Source organism: Schistocerca cancellata, chromosome 3 (assembly GCF_023864275.1).
Source record: "Schistocerca cancellata isolate TAMUIC-IGC-003103 chromosome 3, iqSchCanc2.1, whole genome shotgun sequence".
Lineage (NCBI taxonomy): Eukaryota > Metazoa > Arthropoda > Insecta > Orthoptera > Acrididae > Schistocerca > Schistocerca cancellata.
In genome coordinates, this window is record NC_064628.1 from 190,356,520 (window position 1) to 190,376,853 (window position 20,334).

A 20,334-nucleotide genomic window follows, 5' to 3' on the forward strand; every position below is an offset into this window, starting at 1 on the left:
ATGCAGCAATGTGAGGAAGGTATCGCGAGGGAGTTTGTAATAGCCTCGGCATATCTTCCTCATGCGGACAGTGTTCCTCCTTCTCTGGAGGTGAGGACACTGACGGAAGCCTCTGAAAAATAGGGCGACCAGCTATTGGTTGGATGCAATGCCCACAACTCAGCGTAAGGCAGCATTCCAGAATTTCTTCTGGCTGGTAACTTAGAGATCCTGAATAGGGGAAAGGAACCTACATTTAGGAATATAAGAAGGGAAGAGGTAATTGACATAACCTTCGGTTCCGCTGTGATGAGTAGTTATGTCAAACAATGGCATGTGGCTTTAGAATTATCCTCATTACACCACATGTATATTAACTTGGGCATTGGACAGACCATGTGCTACAGGACTCCCAGGAAAACGGACTGGGAGGTTTAAAGAAGGAACCTCGAGCCTATCGGAAGTCAGTACTTCGATAAGGAATGCAGTAGAGTTTGAGGTGGTAACAGAGGCAATGACCTCTGCCATCATGACCTCGTACCATGGCAACAGCTCAGTCACCAAGAAGTTCACGAATAGGAATGTATCTTGGTGGAACAACAACCTGGAATCACAAAGGAAACAGGTACGAAGACTGTTTAAGTTTGCGTGATGGAAAGGACAATGGGCAGAATATCTGGAAGTCCTTGTCAAATGAATCATGCAATTTAGGAAGCAAAGCTGGCGTCCTGGAAGGTATTGTATGAGGAGCTGGACCAAACAGATTAAAAACTGGGCAGACTTCACAAAATTCTCACTAGGATAGCAACTAATCCAGGAGTATAGAAGAACAGCACATGAAACAATTGGAACTAATCCTCAAGACTCTTTATCCTCAATGTACTCTGACAGACATCACAGACCAGGACGAGATCGCTGTGACATATCAATTTTCAGGTATTCGAAGGGAAACCTGGGAAGCTGTCAGAGAATGTATTGACCATAGTAAAAAATCCAATGGGCCTTGGGAACATTCCAACCGTTCGAGTCACCTGGCCCAGATGGAATTTTTCCAACGCTCCTGCAACAAGCACGAGTGAACTCAACAAGATTCTCATGCAGGTTATTTAGGGTTAGCCTGGCAGCAGGCATTATTTCCAATGTCAGGAGTGCAGTGAAGATTGTCTTCATTCCAAAGCCAGAGACAATTTATCATACCAAGGCCAAAGACATGAGACTAATCAGTCTGTCCTCCTAACTGGTCAATGTGCATGTTAGGGAGAGGGGTTAACTAGGGTCCCTCTACACATAAACCAACATGCATACCAACCGGGATAATGGTGTGAAACTGCACTCTTCCAACTTGTTGGGAAGGTGGAGAAAGCACTTCTTGGACATCGAGAGCTTTTGGCAATACGACCTTCGAATCCATGGTTAAGTAGGTGCATGGTTTGGAGAACGCCATTTGCGGGTGGATTAGAGGTGAAAGCCACCACGATGCAAGAAAAAATGGTAATAAACACCACCAGACTGTCCACAACGAGGGGTGCTGTCCCATCTACTGTGGAACCATGTGGTGGAGGAACGTAATGCAGAATTAAACTCTAGGCAGTACTTTTTCCAGGGATACGCAGACGACCTTGGCATAGTAATACTTGGCAAATTTTCAAGTACAGTCAGAGCTATGGCACAAGGAGCACTCAACATTGTGTAAAATTGGTGCAGGAAACAGGATCGAAGTTTCAGTCCTAAAAATATTGTTGTAGTACCATTTACCAGCAGATCCTACACACATATTGGAATCTCAAGTTCCTCGATGAAACTCTACCAGTGAAGGTTCAAATGGCTCTGAGCACTATGGGACTTAACATCTGAGGTCATCAGTCCCCTAGAACTTAGAACTACTTAAACCTAACCAACCTAAGAACATCACACACATACACAACCGAGGCAGGATTCGAACCTGTGACCGTAGCGGTCACGCGGTTCCAGACTGAAGCGCCTAGAACCGCTCGGCCACATCGGCCGGCTACCAGTGAAGGGTATAGTGAAATATCTAAGGGTAACCCAGGGTGAGCAACTGCCATGGACCCCTCATATAAGAAACACCTGTTCCAAGGCGTAAGGTACTCTAATGAATACCAGGAGAGCTTGTGGTAAAAACTGGGGATTAATCCCCAAGAATATGTACTATATGTACACCATGGTAGTAAGACCTATGATTACTTATGGGGCTACAGTGTAGTGGAAAACGGTATTACTGCAGGTAGCTACTAGGGAGCAGAGATTGGCCTGCTTAGCCATTAGAGGCGGAATTAGCAGCACATCCACTGCTGCACATGCCCCAATTACACCTGTGGGTAAGGATATAAGCAGCAGCTGGACCAAAATGATTAAACACTGGTAAAAACTGGAACTCACTGGAGTATCCAGGATCACACATTAAAATACTGAGTGAGGTAGACATATGTATAGTTTGGGAAAGGTCAGCCGACTATATAATAACACCCAGCTGTTTCGAACATGCCTTTCTGTAGAGAGCTATGGGAGAACAAATTTCGACGCCGTGGGACCATAATCTGGTTCACTGACGGTTCAAGAACAGACCAAGGTGTTGGGGCCGGGGTATACAGAGTGCAGCCAAGACTGGCGAGTGCAATCTCTCTCGCGAAAGTGGCCACTGAGTTTCAAGCAGAAGTATCTGCTATCAGGGTGTGCGTGGAGGAAAATTTGTGGAGGTGCTACAGAGTGTCGTAGCATTTTCATTTATTCAAACAACCAAGCAGCCGTGAAAGCACTGGCTACTTCTGAGACAAGATCGAAGATCGTGGCAGAATGCCACAAAGTCCTTGTGGAGTTAGGGGAATGCGATATGTTAAACCTACTGTGGGTTCCTAGTCACTCATGGATTAGTGGTAATGAGCAAGCCGATATGTTGGCCATGATAGGAGCGATGACACCATTTATTGGACCGGATCCCGTCCTGACAGTCACCGAGGTCATTATTAAAAACAAATCAAAAACTACGAGACTGGACAAGGAGACAGCATGTAGAATTTTGGGCTGTGGTCCAAAAGCAAAAACGTGCCAAGGTATTGATGCCGAAGGCATGTTCTAAGAGAAGTCTCTCAATCCTGGAGTTAAACAGGAGAGAAATGAAACTCATGGTTGGACATTTTAGAGGTCATGGGAACTTCCAGAAACACCTCCATACTACGGGGATAATAGAAGACCCCAAATGTAGGTTGTGTGGTGTGGGCGAAGAAACCGTATCACATTTGATCTTCGAATGCGGGGTACTGAAGATTAAAAGACACAGAATATTCGGATCAAACATACCTGAAGAAATTGTGTCTAGCAAAGAACTGGCAAAGGATTTCCTTGAACTGTTCAAGGGGACTGGTTGGCTTTACGAGAGACACAGGAAATGATACCGCACAATAAACTCTGTTTCGGTGCGGGCAGCAGGAGGCCTGCCCAATGCTGTTTTTGCTTCCCTGATAAAATGAAATGAAATCAAATCAAATCAAGATGCTCCATGTAACTAAGGCAGTGACAGCCGATCATTTCTCCACTGCGGCTGCTCACCAGGTTCGAAATGTTGCAGGCAACGGAGAAATGCGTCAAAATAATGAGAATAACGAGCAAGGTGAACTACAATAGTAGTGTGTGGATACGTTGAGAATTTCGTTCTGGCCCGAGATGTGCTAGGGTAGTCCATGCAGTCTATGTCGGGATGATCAGAGCATATACCTAGTAAGCAGGAGGCCTGGTTTCGAATACCAATCCCGCACTAATTTTCAACTTGCCCCATGATACGTTGAGAATTTCGTTCTGGCCCGAGATGTGCTAGGGTAGTCCATGCAGTCTATGTCGGGATGATCAGAGCATATACCTAGTAAGCAGGAGGCCCGGGTTCGAATACCAATCCGGCACTAATTTTCAACCTGCCCCACGATTTAAATCAGTACCCATTCACAGTCAAAGCCTGCAATGGGGATAATAGAAGACCCCAAATGCAGGTTGTGTAGTGTGGGCGAAGAAACCGTATCACATTTGATCTTCGAATGCGGGGTACTGAAGATTAAAAGACACAGAATATTCGGATCAAACATACCTGAAGAAATTGTGTCTAGCAAAGAACTGGCAAAGGATTTCCTTGAACTGTTCAAGGGGACTGGTTGGCTTTACGAGAGACACAGGAAATGATACCGCACAATAAACTCTGTTTCGGTGCGGGCAGCAGGAGGCTTGCCCAATGCTGTTTTTGCTTCCCTGATAAAATCAAATCAAATCAAATCAAGATGCTGTGTGTAACTAAGGCAGTGAGAGCCAATCATCTCTCCATGGGGCTGCTCACCAGGTTCGAAATGTTGCAGGCAACGGAGAAATGCGTCAAAATAATGAGGATAATGAGCAAAGAGAACTACAATAGTAGTGTGTGGATACGTTGAGAATTTCGTTCTGGCCCGAGACGTGCTAGGGTAGTCCATGCAGTCTATGTCGGGATGATCAGAACATATACCTAGCAAGCAGGAGGCCTGTGTTCGAATACCAATCCGGCACTAATTTTCAACTCGCCCCATGATTTAAATCAGTACCCATTCACAGTCAAAGCCTGCAATGGGCATAATAGAAGACCCCAAATGTAGGTTGTGTAGTGTGTGCGAAGAAACAGTATCACATTTGATCTTCGAATGCGGGGTACTGAAGATTAAAAGACACAGAATATTCGGATCAAACATACCTGAAGAAATTGTGTCTAGCAAAGAACTGGCAAAGGATTTCCTTGAACTGTTCAAGGGGACTGGTTGGCTTTACGAGAGACACAGGAAATGATACCGCACAATAAACTCTGTTTCGGTGCGGGCAGCAGGAGGCCTGCCCAATGCTGTTTTTGCTTCCCTGATAAAATGAAATGAAATCAAATCAAATCAAGATGCTCCATGTAACTAAGGCAGTGACAGCCGATCATTTCTCCACTGCGGCTGCTCACCAGGTTCGAAATGTTGCAGGCAACGGAGAAATGCGTCAAAATAATGAGAATAACGAGCAAGGTGAACTACAATAGTAGTGTGTGGATACGTTGAGAATTTCGTTCTGGCCCGAGATGTGCTAGGGTCGTCCATGCAGTCTATGTCGGGATGATCAGAGCATATACCTAGTAAGCAGGAGGCCTGGTTTCGAATACCAATCCCGCACTAATTTTCAACTTGCCCCATGATACGTTGAGAATTTCGTTCTGGCCCGAGATGTGCTAGGGTAGTCCATGCAGTCTATGTCGGGATGATCAGAGCATATACCTAGTAAGCAGGAGGCCCGGGTTCGAATACCAATCCGGCACTAATTTTCAACCTGCCCCACGATTTAAATCAGTACCCATTCACAGTCAAAGCCTGCAATGGGGATAATAGAAGACCCCAAATGCAGGTTGTGTAGTGTGGGCGAAGAAACCGTATCACATTTGATCTTCGAATGCGGGGTACTGAAGATTAAAAGACACAGAAAATTCGGATCAAACATACCTGAAGAAATTGTGTCTAGCAAAGAACTGGCAAAGGATTTCCTTGAACTGTTCAAGGGGACTGGTTGGCTTTACGAGAGACACAGGAAATGATACCGCACAATAAACTCTGTTTCGGTGCGGGCAGCAGGAGGCTTGCCCAATGCTGTTTTTGCTTCCCTGATAAAATCAAATCAAATCAAATCAAGATGCTGTGTGTAACTAAGGCAGTGAGAGCCAATCATCTCTCCATGGGGCTGCTCACCAGGTTCGAAATGTTGCAGGCAACGGAGAAATGCGTCAAAATAATGAGGATAATGAGCAAAGAGAACTACAATAGTAGTGTGTGGATACGTTGAGAATTTCGTTCTGGCCCGAGACGTGCTAGGGTAGTCCATGCAGTCTATGTCGGGATGATCAGAACATATACCTAGCAAGCAGGAGGCCTGTGTTCGAATACCAATCCGGCACTAATTTTCAACTCGCCCCATGATTTAAATCAGTACCCATTCACAGTCAAAGCCTGCAATGGGCATAATAGAAGACCCCAAATGTAGGTTGTGTAGTGTGTGCGAAGAAACAGTATCACATTTGATCTTCGAATGCGGGGTACTGAAGATTAAAAGACACAGAATATTCGGATCAACATGACCTGAAGAAATTGTGTCCAGCAAAGAACTGGCAAAGGATTTCCTTGAACTGTTCAAGGGGACTGGTTGGCTTTACGAGAGACACAGGAAATGATACCGCACAATAAACTCTGTTTCGGTGCGGGCAGCAGAAGGCTTGCCCAATGCTGTTTTTGCTTCCCTGATAAAATCAAATCAAATCAAATCAAATCAAGATGCTGTATGTAACTAAGGCAGTGCCAGCCAATCATCTCTCCACTGCGGCTGCTCACCAGGTACTAAATGTTGCAGGCAACGGAGAAATGCGTCAAAATAATGAGTACAACGAGCAAGGTGAACTACAATAGTAGTGTGTGGATACGTTGAGAATTTCGTTCTGGGCCGAGACTTGCTAGGGTAGTCCATGCAGTCTATGTCGGGATGATCAGAGCACATACCTAGCAAGCAGGAGGCCTGGTTTCGAATACCAATCCGGCACTAATTTTCAACTTGCCCCATGATACGTTGGGAATTTCGTTCTGGCCCGAGACGTGCTAGGGTAGTCCATGCAGTCTATGTCGGGATGATCAGAGCATATACCTAGTAAGCAGGAAGCCTGGGTTCGAATACCAATCCGTCACTAATTTTCAACCTGCCCCATGATTTAAATCAGTACCCATTCACAGTCAAAGCCTGCAATGGGGATAATAGAAGACCCCAAATGTAGGTTGTGTAGTGTGGGCGAAGAAACAGTATCACATTTGATCTTCGAATGCAGGGTACTGGAGATAAAAAGACACAGAATATTCGGATCAACCAGACCTGAAGAAATTGTGTCCAGCAAAGAACTGGCAAAGGATTTCCTTGGACTGTTCAAGGGGACTGGTTGGCTTTACGAGAGACACAGGAAATGATACCGCACAATAAACTCTGTTTCGGTGCGGGCAGCAGAAGGCTTGCCCAATGCTGTTTTTGCTTCCCTGATAAAATCAAATCAAATCAAATCAAATCAAGATGCTGTATGTAACTAAGGCAGTGCCAGCCAATCATCTCTCCACTGCGGCTGCTCACCAGGTACTAAATGTTGCAGGCAACGGAGAAATGCGTCAAAATAATGAGTACAACGAGCAAGGTGAACTACAATAGTAGTGTGTGGATACGTTGAGAATTTCGTTCTGGGCCGAGACGTGCTAGGGTAGTCCATGCAGTCTATGTCGGGATGATCAGAGCACATACCTAGTAAGCAGGAGGCCTGGTTTCGAATACCAATCCGGCACTAATTTTCAACTTGCCCCATGATACGTTGGGAATTTCGTTCTGGCCCGAGACGTGCTAGGGTAGTCCATGCAGTCTATGTCGGGATGATCAGAGCATATACCTAGTAAGCAGGAAGCCTGGGTTCGAATACCAATCCGTCACTAATTTTCAACCTGCCCCATGATTTAAATCAGTACCCATTCACAGTCAAAGCCTGCAATGGGGATAATAGAAGACCCCAAATGTAGGTTGTGTAGTGTGGGCGAAGAAACCGTATCACATTTGATCTTCGAATGCAGGGTACTGGAGATAAAAAGACACAGAATATTCGGATCAACCAGACCTGAAGAAATTGTGTCCAGCAAAGAACTGGCAAAGGATTTCCTTGAACTGTTCAAGGGGACTGGTTGGCTTTACGAGAGACACAGGAAATGATACCGCACAATAAACTCTGTTTCGGTGCGGGCAGCAGAAGGCTTGCCCAATGCTGTTTTTGCTTCCCTGATAAAATCAAATCAAATCAAGATGCTGTGTGTAACTAAGGCAGTGAGAGCCAATCATCTCTCCATGGGGCTGCTCACCAGGTTCTAAATGCTGCAGGCAACGGAGAAATGCGTCAAAATAATTAGGATAATGAGCAAGGTGAACTACAATAGTAGTGTGTGGATACGTTGAGAATTTCGTTCTGGGCCGAGACGTGCTAGGGTAGTCCATGCAGTCTATGTCGGGATGATCAGAGCATATACCTAGCAAGCAGGAGGCCTGGTTTCGAATACCAATCCGGCACTAATTTTCTACTCGCCCCATGATTTAAATCAGTTCCCATTCACAGTCAAAGCCTGCAATTCCTTTGTGTTTTAAGTATGCTGATAACCGCGTTCCAGAGTTCAACTGCAGAGTGCTATTTCCGTCCGTGCCTGTCACGCTCAAAGGCTTAGGAGAGATTGCTACATCAAATTACAATCAGAACATTATTTGACTGTTGACACCGTAATTTAACTGCAAACATGAGACGCCAAACTGTGTTTCTTGTTGAGGAATATCACCGTGAGGTATACGTTAAAAATAATAAAAAATGTTCTCATGTCTCTCAGGGAGCTGAGGAATTAACCATTTGTTCTGGATAAATTTCCTGATGTATAGTGTTCAAAGAAGACTGAAAGTGTCCATAATTAAGTGGCTTATACCTTTTCTCTTGTAAACCATTACCAATATTCCTTTCACATCCCCAGATGCCAATAATCGTACCTCACATATGGAAACGTCTAGTTATTCAGTCTATGGAAGACTCTTCTCACTCTACTGTTAGAGTAAGGCGTGTTACAAGCCAAATAATTTCTGAGGTTCTTTAGGACTTAGTTCTTCAACTTCGTTTTCGATGTTGTCCAAATAGCGCCTTCGTTCACCGTAATAGGTAGACGTATTTCATATTTCTGATGTGTCCTCCACTAATACTGCCGAAAACACTCTATTATAAGTCCCAGACCTTTATCTATTAATGTGTAATGAGCACCAAACCTGGCGAGACAACTAAACAGAACTGGAACAAGCGCCAGTAAAGCGTTTCAGAATCTTCCTGGCTCAGTCTCAAACGCAGAGGCGGATTAACGCTGTTCACGGGCATCGTCATCGTCGTACACTGAGAGAATCACAGAATACGGACAGTGTCAGGGACAGTATATTGACATAACATAACGATAATCAGAATGGTATTACAGTAGCCAATCATGCTATATGAGCTACATTACGTATAACAAAATAAAGGTAACATACTTCTCTTAGAGATAAGATCGCAAACACATATTTGGCAATTATTTTACACCAGCATAGGGAAAACAAATGAAGGAGTTGACGAGAACTACTTATCTACTTAGTTTATTCCTAAATGAAAAACAATATTAGTAGATCTAACCCAGTGCACAAGCAACAATAGATGTTACAAATATGTTATTTTGGCACAGTTTACGAGCCTAAGTTGTATTCCAAGTGTAACAATACATCAGCATACAGACTCCGATATCGCACGAAATAGCTGTTTCAATAACTGTCACATTCCTGACTCGGTGAAGTGGTCCTTTTGTATCTCCTCAGTAGGTAACCGTAGCACTCCGTTCGCGTGCACTGCCTCGTCGATAGTCTGCATGGCTTGACACATTGACAGTACACCACGTAATGAGAACTGAAATGGACATATATGACAGCTCAACTGAGAACGAATAACGCAGGAGCACACGACGACAAAGGACCGTAGAGTGCAATTTGTCAGGAAAATGATGTATCCTGTAGACGAACAGACTCCAGTCGCCGTCGTAAGACAGGGCTCTGGATAAAAGGATATGCTTTTGTTTAACTTCTGCTTGTTACAAGTTGACAATTATTGAACTATATGAAATAAAATGGCGTAACACCTGAACGGTTTGCGTTAGGACATTCGAACTGCACGGTTGGCGCACGGCATGATGGGAATTAGTATGCGCATGTGCGCGTGCCTTGATGTCAGATTTGCATGTGAAAATGTCACGGAACAGCGTGCCTGAGGGTATAGTGTTTCTGAAGGCCTACTAGGCACGCAATACCAGACCAACTGCAGTTCAGAGGAAGACCGAGTTCAAGCTGAAGGCAACCCGTCCAAGTGTGCTGACAATCAAACTTTTGATTCTCAAGTTGTGAGAGTGGGTAGTGGTGGTGATGATATTGTTGGCAATGTTGGTCGTCCAAAAAGGGTGAAAACACCTAAAAACATCGAGAAGACACGCGCTGTGTTTCAAACCAGCCACAGGAAATCTATAGATTAGAATCAACCAGGAGGCACTGTGATAAATTGTTGAAGACTTGCAGGTCATCCCATACAAAATTCAAACCCATCATCCATTAAGCGCCAGGGCCATTGAACAGCGGTTGTGTTTCACTACAGAATCGTCGAACAGGACTTTGATGTGAATATGGTTTTGTTTGGCGACAAAACCCAGTTTCATTTGGATGGGTTCGTCAATAAGCAAAATTGGCTCATTTGGCTGACTGAGAATCGGTATTTCGCGATCTACAAATTTCTTCACTCTCTATGGGTGACTGTCCGCTGTGCAGTGTCCAGTAATGGAATAATCGATGCGATATTCCTTGATGACACGGTGACAACTGAATGTTGAGAGAATGTTTTGGAAGATGATTTCATCCCCATTGTCCAAGCCGACCCTAGTTTCGACAAAATGTGGTTCATGCAAGACAGAGCTCGACCCCATCGAAGCAGGGGAGCCTTTCATGTACTGGAGGAGCATTTGGGAACCACATTCAGGATCAGGGGTACAGAGAGGCCCCTGACATTGATCTCGATTCGCGGCCATATGTTCCAGATCTGAACACATGCGACTTCTTTTTGTGTGGCTATATTGAAGACAAGGTGAACAGCAATAGCCCCCAAATTATTGCTGAGCTGAGAGCAGCCATTCAGAGGGTCATCGACAGCATCAACATTCCGACACTTCAGTGAGTCATGCTGAATTTCGCTATTCGTCTGCGCCATATCATTACCAATGAGGGTAGGCATATAGAAGATGTCATAACCTACATCCTCGTACATATAGTGACGTTTACATGTTGAATAAAGTGTCTGGACCCGGAAGTATATGACTAATTTACGTTTCTTTCATTCCGTTCAATAATTGTCACGCTACTCGAGTGGCGAAATTTGTGACTGATACTAAACTGTAAGTGGCTATGAAAATCTCTGAATTATTTTTCTTACCAGAGTCCTTTGTACGCCTCCATAGCTAAGTAGTCATCGCGTCAAAATGCCACTGACGGAGCCTGGTTCGATTGCTGGCAGGGATGAAGACTTTCTCCTCTCTGAGACTCGGTGTTGCCTTCATCATCATTTCATCCTCATCGATCGCAAGTCGCTGAAATGGCGCAGACTAAATAACTAGCACCAGGCGACCGATGTACCCGACGGGAGACCCTAGCCACACGAACATCATGTCATCATAATCCTTTAAGACATTATCGTTAAAACCATCACCGAATAATAAACGCTATCTGAATCAGAGGCTCAGACGGTTTTGCGACCGTGTTGGATGCAGATTTCTTGAGTTGCGCCATAGGGTGGTGGGGTTTCGGGTTCCGCTGAATAGGTCAGGAGTTCACTACACTCGCTGGCGGCTACACGGGTAGCGGAGGCGGTGTGGCGTGGACAGGGCGGTTTTTTAGGTTAGAAGGCCTCGGGAAAGTACGGGGTGGGCTGCAATCTCAAAGGGTGCATGGCAAATAGAGGACGTGCTTGGATCAAGGAACAGTCGGAATTGTAATTGCAAATTGTTGCAGTTGTGCTGGGAAAGCCCCTGAGCTTCAAGCGCAAATAGAAAGCACAGAAGCTGAAATTGTTATAGGTACAGAAAGCTGGCTAAAGCCTGAAATAAGTTCTGCAGAAATTTTTACGAAGTCTCAGACGGTGTTCAGGAAAGATAGATTAGGCAGAATTGGTGGTGCAGTGTTTGTGTCTGTCAGTAGTGGTTTATCTTGTAGTGAAGTCGAAGTAGATACTCCGTGTGAATTGGTTTGGGTGGAGGTTATACTTAACAGCCGAACTAAGTTAATAATTGGCTCCTTCTACCGACCCCCAGACTCCGATGATATAGTTGCTGAACAGTTCAGAGAAAATTTGAATCTCGTAACAAATAAATACCCCACTCATGTGGTTATAGTTGGTGGGGACTATGAAATTTCCCTCGATATGTTGGCAAAAATACTTTTTCAAAACCGGTGGTAGGCAGAAAACATCTTCCGATATTGTCCTAAATACTTTCTCCGAAAATTATTTCGAGCAGTTAGTCCACGAACCCACGCGAATTGTAAATGGTTGCGAAAACGCACTTGACCTCTTAGCCACAAACAATCCAGAGCTAATAGAGAGCATCATGACTGATACAGGGATTAGTGATCACAAGGTCGTTGTAGCTAGGCTCAATACCGTTCCTTCCAAATCCACCAGAAACAAACGCAAAATAATTTCATTTAAAAAAGCGGATAAAGTGTCACTAGAAGCCTTCCTAAGAGACAATTTCCATTCCTTCCGAACTGACTATGCAAATGTAGACGAGATGTGGCTCAAATTCAAAGATATAGTAGCAACAGCAATTGAGAGATTCATACCTCATAAATTGGTAAGCGATGGAACTGATCCCCCATGGTACACAAAATGGGTCCGAACGCTGTTGCAGAGGCAACGGAAAAAGCATGCGAAGTTCAGAAGAACACGAAATCCCAAAGATTGGCTAAAATTTACAGACGCGCGAAATTTGGCACGGACTTCAATGCGAGGTGCCTTTAATAGGTTGCACAACGAAACATTGTCTCGCAATTTGGTAGAAAATCCGAAGAAATTCTGGTCGTATGTACAGTACACAAGCGGCATGACGCAGCCAGTACCTTCGCTGCGCAGTGCCGATGGTACAGTTACCGACGACTGTGCCGCTAAAGCGGAGTTATTGAACGCAGTTTCCCGAAATTCCTTCACCAGGGAGGACGAATGGTATATTCCAGAATTTGAAACACGAACAGCTGCTAGCATGAGTTTCTTAGAAGGAGATACCTTAGGGGTTGCGAAGCAACTCAAATCGCTTGATGCTGGCAAGTTTTCAGGTCCAGATTGTATACCGATTAGGTTCCTTTTAGATTACGCTGATACAATAGCTCCCTACTTAGCAATCATATATAACCGCTCGCTCACCGATAGATCTGTACCTACAGATTGGAAAATTGCGCAGGTCGCATCAGTGTTTAAGAAGGGTAGTAGGAGTAATCCATCGAACTACAGGCCTATACCATTGACGTCGGTTTGCAGTAGGGTTTTGGAGCATATACTATATTCAAACATCATAAATCACCTCGAAGGGAACCATCTATTGATACGTAATCAGCATGGTTTCAGAAAACATCGTTCTTGTGCAACGCAGCTAGCTCTTTATTCGCACGAAGTAATGGCCGCTATCGACAGGGGATCTCAAGTTGATTCCGTATTTCTAGATTTCCGGAAAGCTGTTGACACCGTTCCTCACAAGCGACTTCTAATCGAGCTGCGGGCCTATGGGGTATCGCCTCAGTTGTGCGACTGGATTCGTGATTTGCTGTCAGGAAGGTCGCAGTTCGTAGTAATAGACGGTAAATCATCGAGTAAAACTGAAGTGCTATCAGCTGTTCCCCAGGGAAGCGTCCTGGGACCTCTGCTGTTTCTGATCTATATAATGACCTGGGAGACAATCTGAGCAGTTCTCTTAGGTTGTTCGCAGATGATGCTGTAATTTACCGTCTAGTTAGTTCATCCGAAGACCAGTATCAGTTGCAAAGCGATTTAGAAAAGTTTGCTGAATGGTGTGGCAGGTAGCAGTTGACGCTAAATAACGAAAAGTGTGAGGCGATCCACATGAGTTCCCAAAGAAATCCGTTGGAATTCGATTACTCGATAAATAGTTCAATTCTCAAGGCTGTCGATTCAACTAAGTACCTGGGTGTTAAAATTACGAACAACTTCAGTTGGAAAGACCACATAGAAAATATTGTGGAGAAGGCGAGTCAATGGTTGCGTTTCATTGGCAGGACACTTAGAATATGCAACAAGTCCACTAAAGAGACAGCTTACACTACACTCGTTCGTCCTCTGTTAGAATATTGCTGAGCGGTGTGGGATCCTTACCAGGTGGGATTGACGGAGGACATAGAAAGGGTGCAAAAAAGGGCAGCTCGTTTTGTATTATCACATGGTAGGGGAGAGAGTGTGGCAGATATGATACGCGAGTTGGGATGCACGTCATTAAAGCAAACACGTTTTTCGTCGCGGCGAGATCTATTTACGAAATTTCAGTCATCAACTTTCTCTTCCGAATGCGAAAATATTTTGTTGAGCCCAACGTACATAGGTAGGAATGATAATCAAAATAAAATAAGAGAAATCAGAGCTCGAACAGAAAGGTTTAGGTGTTCGTTTTTCCAGCGTACTGTTCGGGAGTGGAATGGTAGAGAGATAGTATGATTGTGGTTCAAAAGAATGGTTCAAATGGCTCTGAGCACTATGGGACTTAACATCTATGATCATCAGTCCCCTAGAACGTAGAACTACTTAAACCTGTAACTCTTCAGGCTTTCCCGGCGATCTAATGACATCTTGGGTCGTCGGGTGTTCTGCCGGATATCAGAGTCGTACTAGCACGATATTTCGGTCACGTAGCTCGTAACCTTCATCAGGTCGCACCTGATGAAGGTTACGAGCTACGTGACCGAAATATCGTGCAAGTACGACGCTGATATCCGACAGAACACCCGACAACCCAAGATGTTACTTAAACCTGACTAACCTAAGGACATCACACAACACCCAGTCATCACGAGGCAGAGAAAATCCCTGACCCCGCCGGGAATCGAACCCGGGAACCCGGGCGCGGGAAGCGAGAACGCTACCGCACAACCACGAGCTGCGGACGATTGTGGTTCGAAGAACCCTCTGCCAAGCACTTAAATGTGAATTGCACAGTAATCATGTAGATGATGTAGATGTAGACAGCAAATATGAGGAGGAGGAGAGGATTAGTGTTTTAACGTCCCGTCGATAACGCGGGCCTTAGAAACGGAACACAACCGTGGATTAGAGAAGGGTGAGGAAGGAAATCGGTCGTGCGCTTTCAGAGAAACCAGTTCGGCACTTGCTGAAAGCGATTTAACGAAATTATGGGAAACATAAATCAGGATAGCAGTACGTGGGTTTCAACAGTCGTCCCCCCCGAATGTGAGGCCAGTGCGCTAACTACTGCGCCACCTTGCTCGTTGACACTAAAAGTACCATGTTGAACCAGCTGTTGAAAAAGTTTTTAAAAAATTCCAGAGTTTCCAGTTGGGTGACAGTGAGACTGTCATATCATCTTACAGTCGAGACATTGTGGATATTCCCCTACTTACAAGTGATTGGTGTCCGCCTCATCTACCCTGAGTGAAGACACCAGGATTTAATATATGATGGAGATGGGAGAGAGGAGCAGACCTATTGTCTGCCACATAAATGACAGTCATATACGATGTTACATATACACTTCTCATATGTGTGGTTTCAATGGATCCTTCGCAGAGCTTAGTGCACTTTTCTGTTCGACGAAGGTCGTAAGACGGTTTGCATTCAGTCTGTATAACTTTGTATGACTTCGCCATTAACAGTGGATATTGGAGTAATATACTTCTAAACGTACATTTTAAGATAGATATTCGTTTCGTAATTACATTTGAATGAATGAAGAGATCTTCCTTTAGAAACTGTTCTCTATCATTGAGAGAATATTTTTCTCGGCGGGAACATCCTATGATACCGCACTTGATCCACCACCCCACCCCGTGTGTAGGTGGCACGGGTAGCGTCGAATTCTTCAACGGGAATCCCCGTTTTTTATTGGAGATTACGATTCTACGCGCAAAGTCTACATACTATTTTCTGAAGCACTTTCATAGTTTCGCCAGAGATGGCGCTATAAATGCAGGAATACAAAGGGTACACAATCATAATTTACGACACGTTACTCAATGGCCCTTGAATATCCAGTGGCACGTGGGACTCCACCTTCATGCTATTAGGATAGAGCAGGCCGGTGTTTGATAACTTCTAATACGAAACCCCATTCGTAGCGTTGTATTCCTCTGACATGGAACTGGGGCTACTCTATGCACCACTGTGTCTGTGTATCGAAGCGAACGCTACTTTACTTTTCCAATTAGAGTAAGTGTTCAAACGTGTCACCGCCAAGTTTAATACATGTAGTGATACAATTTTCAAATGACAGTACAAAGGAGAGATGAGTATCAGCGGATATGTCAGAACAGACGTTTCTGATGCAGTCGACCACGTCTGCACGACTTGTTGGCGCTTGCTGATACACCTTATCTTTTAAATATTCCCACAGGAAAAAATCCGGCGACGTGAAATGCGGCGATCTATCGGTTAATAGGGCTATCTCTGCCGATCCACCGAGTGTAAACAAGGTCTAATGCCTCCTGTCCTTCAACTGAGTAAGGTGTTAGGTAACCGCCATGCTCAAACCTCATACGCTATCGAAGGCTCAGTCCAACATCTTGCAGTAGTAACGGTTCCAGAAAAGTTCGATATTTGCGTCCATTCAACACGCCATCGATAAAGTAAGGACCAGTGAGTCTGTTCCCCATGACGCCACACCGTACGTTAACCGACCAAGGACGATGATGGTGAACTCGTAGTAACCATTTGGGACTGTCTATAATCTAGTAATGCATGTTGTTATGACGGTTAACGCTAACATGACGCTGCGGAAAGTAGTACCTCGGCAAGGCAGTAAAATCGAAGGCTCACCACATCATTAAATAGAGTTCTTAAAATGCATTGTTCAATGTCATAATTTAAATTAAAGTAATCCTCTCTTTTTGTATCAAACTAACTTAAAGTACTAAGCTGTTTCAGGAATTATTAATTGCCGTACAGTATTACTTGTTAACAGATGATTACAAGCAGCTAACTACACTTATCAGCTGCACAATTGGCTTAAGTCCTAATGATCAATGCCTACCAAGGTGAAGTCGTTTCTAGTAAGTTTTACATACAAATTTAATTACAGAACGAGACGCCATGCCCCTAAAGAGCTGTTTGCCGCAACACTGATCAATCTTAAGTGAGCAAAATTTCACTGTTAAAAAAACTTCAGTACATGATACTGATAGGTAATATGGTTTTAGGAGACTCTGACATCTACATCATACCCCGTGAGCCCCCTAATGGTGTGTGGCGGGGAGTACTTTTTGTGCCACTAACTGAGCCCTCCCTCCCTATTCCACTAGTCAATAGCACATGGGAAGAACGGTTGTCGGTATACCTCTGTATTGGCTCTAATTTCTCGAATTTTCCCCTCTTGGTCATTACGCGAGTCGTACGTGGGGAGAAGTAATATGTTGTCCGACCCCTCCTAAAACGTGTTCTCTCGAAATTTAAATCTTTCCTTGATGCACAACGCCTTAAGCTTACATATAAAAAGGCGTCTATGCAAAGGGAAGTTATTAAGCTTATAAATACAGTGAGCCTTATGGCGCTTTGGCCGATCAAAACCACCAGGTACAAGGCATAAGGTTCGTGTGATCTTCACAGCAAACTAACTACAATGTTCTGGTTATATTAGAACAAATAAGCCCTCGGTCACAAATATTAAGTCAAAATTGACCAGGTTTCGACGCTACTATGAGCGTCGTCTTCAGAATTAAACTAACTGTTCTAAAACATATTAGGTATATAATACATTAATAAAATTAAAGTTTGTACTAACTGGAGTCTTGTTGCAACCCTTTTTCACTCTAGTACGAGCAGCCCTTAGCGGCTCGCCATTTTATTTACAACTATTTAAGACATCGCCTTTCCGGCTTAGATTTTTTTTAAAATGTGACTTGTAAGTACTGCATCTCCTTCCAGTCAGTACAAACTTTAATTTTATTAATGTATTATATACCTAATATGTTTTAGAACAGTTAGTTTAATTCTGAAGACGACGTTCATAGTAGCGTCAATTTTGACTTAATATTTGTGACCGAGGGCTTATTTGTTCTAATATAATTCTCACACGGTCACTGAACATTAGCAGCAATGTTCAAAGTTTTACAATGTACTGGGCGCCTCAAATGACCAAACCAAACTTATATTAAAAGCCACCTCTAGATGGTGTTGCTTAGATTTACTTAAACAGAACTTAGAACGAATCACCTACAGCAAATCATAAAGGAGATCAATTATAAATACAAAGGCCCCTTCGCCAGTATCACATCAAGCTGAAACGTGGAACGCCAAAGTAAGGCAAGCACTTAACTCACGGGGCTACAGACAAGCTAACTGCAACAGCAGCCAATCAAATATCTAAAAGGAATCAGCTACGCTCAGCAGGCAGAAATGCCAAATAAACTGACTGCAGTATAATTATTACACAGGTATCTTTTCTGGCGGCATAGAAGGTATTGTAAGAAAGAAATCCTGGGGACAGTCAGAACTTATCATTCCCCTTATAGCGAATGTAAAAGTAAAGAAATCCTTTGTTAAGCGAAATCACTGTTTTACTTTCCATAACTAAGGCTCAGCTTCCTGTTTTTTCGGCTAACTCTCCATACGGCTTTAGAATGTCTCTAAGGATTGTCCCTACACGAACAACTTCTTCCTCCTCTTGTGGAAGATCAGCTGTCTCAGATTAGTGTTGAACTATTGGGTTACAGGCGTCAGCCACATAGTTAGGTCCAGCCTTGCACCTTCACTGGATACAAAATGACCAAGCAACCCGATTTCTTTTCAGTTTTGGTTGACCTTATTAGTTTTTATAGTCAGCCCAGCTTCTCAAAGATGGTGGAGGACTTCGCCTTTATGATACAGGGTCATACTGAAGGTCTGCTGTGAACAATCACATAGTGCAGTTAGTTGCAGACACACTTAAATTTGAAGGCGCCCAGCACAGAACCAGTAGATGCAATAACTCAGCTACTCTGGAAGCCAATCCATATGGATCGTTGTTAAATTTAAAGAGGTTCCAATCCATCAAAACAGCTGTAACAGGCTTTGCATGAGTTCATACTAGATTTCATCGATGACCTTTAGCCTATAGGTGAATATTTCTAGGTACCACACCAAGATATCCAGTATGTTATGTCCTTGCTCTTTACTCAAATGAGTTGAATCTCACTATTGCTGCTCTCCTTATGTGGAACACTCGCAGTGCTTGTACCAGTACCTACACAAAAATTGATACTCTCCTGCCCAAATTTGAGCACAATGACTTTTTCGACGTAATTAAATACGAACCTGGTCTGCTCATGACAATTATAGTGAAATCGCTCGGCCAAGAGAACCCCTGAATACCAACAAGCATTTGCACATTGCCCACCACTGGTAACGGTACCCATTCACAATGCCACACATCGTACTTTATTTCTGTGTACTACGTGACCTACAAATAGTATCGCATTTGCTGTATATGCCAAATCGCCAGTGACATATTGCTACCAGAATCAAATAACACGTTTTCTCAACCCACGAAGGCCAATACAGTGGGCAGCGTCTGCCAAATGTCGACTCTGACCATGATATTCTTGAGTTATAGGGCAGTCCCAGGCGACGTACACTGCTTGATTGCACCGAAAACATGCAGTTACATTATTATACTTGACATATGATTGATCAAACTGGGCAGCTGATTTTTCCCCTCGTGGTCTAAAAATAGATGGGGTCAGAACAGGACTCTTGTGGCTGAAACGGATACTTCCATGCTGGAAACCCACCAACCTAGCTGAGAGAAGGCTTGGGACTTATTATTAAGTAAAATAAGTGGCATGTCCTTAGGACACATCCTAAACAATTTGTTGAAATTCAGAAACATCAGGCACAAAACCGTCATAACGAAGCTAACATCTTCCTTATACTGCACCGAAATTTCATGATGTTCCTGTACCTCATGAAAATGTCGACTCCTTAAGTCGTTGCGATACCAGTCAGACCAATATTCCTCTAACAACGTCCGTCAGGACGCCAAGAGCTTCCGGAACAGCTAGCTTCCCACGAAGTTGGATGGTATATAAACTGAAAAATCAGTGAGATGTTCACTTTGCCTTTCAAGTGTACATTTAATCTAACACATCTATAATTTATTCATTAGTATCCAGAGGGGTTGGGCAATTGGTTAATAATTTCCAATCCATTGAATGGCCTCGCCCAATCATACAAGATGGGCGTATGGGAAGGCAGTGGGTTGACATTGATTCATCAGGATAATATTTAGATAAAGGCCATTTATGGCGAAAGCACTTTATAAGCGGATCACATAGCCAGGCCTAGGGAGGTCAGGGTGAGCCAGAGCGTAGAGTTTGGTGAAACATAGTTCGCGAAGCTAACGAAAGTTGGCGTCTGCCAAACGGGACAATCAGAGCAGCATGTCGGCAGCACCGGGAGAAGTGGGAGAAGTTCACTGCTGCAGAGCGTGCGTCTGCCTC